The following is a 2,835-nucleotide window of genomic DNA, read 5'->3' as shown; positions in this document are numbered from 1 at the left end:
ATGAGTGAAAACTAGTAGAGATACGAGTACAAGGGGTTATCGTTGCTCTTTGGATTGGGCTGCCGCGCATATGTGGGGAACCGTAATTAGCGTCGCATATAGACACGGATCCAGCACCTACAATAGGTAGTCGAGGTGAGTGACAACGGCTGCCGTCATCGTGGTGACCGCATTATGGTAGTCACCACCTACAGAACGTCATAGTTATAACAGGAAAGACGACTACAGCTATATCGTAACATTGCATTATCTACAAGCTAGTTATGCATATCTGGGAAAGGGGATCATTCACAGATGGCCCTCGCACTGCCACTGCAAATTTGTGCTGTTATCTAGCTTTACTGCACTTAATGGAATATGAGATCTATGGGGAAAATGTGTTGTGAGCAGGTTCGCAGAACAAAAATATCCTATTTGTTAAGTGTGGGGTGTCTAAAGCAAACAGACGCCTAAGACTGATCCCGTAGGGTGGCATTTGGATTAAATATTCTTAAGGTGTCATTTTATTCTTCGGCAACATCGAGGAACGCCGAAATATGCTGAAGTGCGATTTCGTGTTTTATGTCGGGTAAATCGGCAAAAAATGCAAATCGGCGATGGTCAGTGACCTGGACATTTCGCTCACTTAAGCAAAATGCTACGTACATCGTGTCACGGGAAGGTGCAAATTGATTAGACTAACTCCCCACTAAAACAGCAACTTCGAAAACCCTATAGTTTCGGCGAACCCAGTTTGGGTGTGGCAATAGCCTGCGGCCCACTTTTGCTCATTGTGACTCCTGCCATTTACCTAACCACCCAAGGTCACTTATGGCCAGCAGTGGTTTTCAGTTTCAGTTCATGCCACCTGACTCTCTTTGAACTAGTCGGACCTCATGCCCATTGTTTCCAACAAGTTGGAAGATAACCTATTATTACTATATCATCGGGTACTCCCCACTGTTTATGACACTGTCCTCTTTTTGTGCAATTCGCACTGCAGCAAACCCCCCAGTCAAGCTCCATTCTGACTGCCAGACGGTATGCCACCCACAAGTTGGGAATAAACCGTATTATTAATATTATTATCATTATCATTATTATTATTACTGATCTTCATACTCCCTTTCCGCAGACTGCTAGTAGCTGTCTGAAGACCTCCGATCAAATGCAGCGAACTAGTTGACACCGCTGGCTGCATGATTGAGAGCGCATTTGAAATTGGTCACACCATAGGGTTTCGCCTTTCTCCGTAAGGATCACGCCAAAAGTAGAAATGGATTCTGCAGGTCACAGAAGCTGTCCGTGCCACAGTAAATGTGAAACTCAACTTATTTTTGTGCCACGTATCGACAGCGCGAAACGGATGTCATACAGTTCATTAGAGGGTCAAGGCAGAAGTGAAAAGCAATCCAAAATGACTGGCACCTGATCGAAATGTAAATCATGAATACAAAATGGGTGCGTTGGATCGGTTTGTGATCACAATGCCCACGCACTCCAAGCAAGCGGGAACTACACTTACGGAATGGGGAGCCTGATCAGAAACAAAGATAAATGATTCAAAATGATTACCCAATACTTACATATACTTGTAGTGGTTAACGGCCCTATGGAGTCTCTAATGAAAAGAACAGATTACCAGTGCAAGTCAGACAGAATGCCACAAAGAGAAAAATACAAATGAATCTTGATTCACTTAAAATAGGGGATTCTGTTGTTCCGTATTCCGTTGAACCACCACACCAAGAAGAGACAATTCTAATTTTCTGGTAGTCTCAATCTCTGGCGATTGCAATATTAATCTACAGATGTGAATAGATGAGTCTATTCCCTGTAGCTAAAATATTTGTTCACATTTAGATTTAGTAGCATCCAATGATATCCAACTGACAGTCACAACAACAGTCACTCAGCGAAGGATTCAAAGTCAAGTTGAATCCAAGAAGCGGGAAGTTGCCTCTTTATTTCAGTAAAACAAACTTTTGTACAGTAATGTGACCGATATTCATAGGGAGAAGGAAGGCGATATTGAGCGTGAAAAACAGGAGTTTGTGGGTCGCACCTACTTATCTATTCATAATTTTCGATCCACCACAGTGGCATTCACTAGTAACCAAAGTTGAAAAATTTCCACAACTTACCTGATAGTGACGTTTAGCGACAATTCAGATGTCCTTGTGATGTGTGGAAATTGTGCCGTGGTATGTATCGCGGCCTTGAACCCCTAGAGAGGAATTAACTCATCGATTTAATTCTGCAAAGGCAATAACTGAAATTGAGACTTCGGGGCAAATTCAGGGCAAGGTCTAAACGGTGCAGTGAAGCAAGCTCAACATCGAGTTCCACAATAAGGATACATCATTTGTGGGGACTGGCACACTGCAACACGTGTACTTATTGAAAATCCGGCGAGTCCTCCACTTATCTGAATGCTATCTTGGAGACCTTGTAGTGGTCTAACTACCCAAAAAGGTACTGTACCAGGAGTATGGCAAAGAAATGAAAGTAATAACGTTAGTTTGAGTATTCGACGCTAAAGAGGTGATAAAGAGATGGAACGGACACACTAAGAATTATCCTCTTTAAAATAGTTCGTCGTTGGCCCAGGTCAGCGACTAAACAATAATCCAATCACGGCTGTCCAGGGATCTTCTATGGAACAGTTCTCACTTATAGATTCGGAAGATAGTCGAAAATGTTGTGATACCAGAGTTAGCACATGAGACTCGCGAACGAACTGTGAGAATTGAGTTTCGTACGTATATCGGTATAACCAGACTAACTAGAAGTCCATAATTCAGCGAAGTGTAACAACCAGCACGTATGTATTCGAATTGGCGAATATGTACAGCA

The sequence above is a fragment of the Opisthorchis viverrini genome (genome assembly GCF_000715545.1).
Source record: "Opisthorchis viverrini unplaced genomic scaffold opera_v5_117, whole genome shotgun sequence".
NCBI classification, from domain to species: domain Eukaryota; kingdom Metazoa; phylum Platyhelminthes; class Trematoda; order Opisthorchiida; family Opisthorchiidae; genus Opisthorchis; species Opisthorchis viverrini.
The sequence above is the reverse complement of the archived record's forward strand: the minus strand, read 5'-3'. Positions refer to the sequence as shown.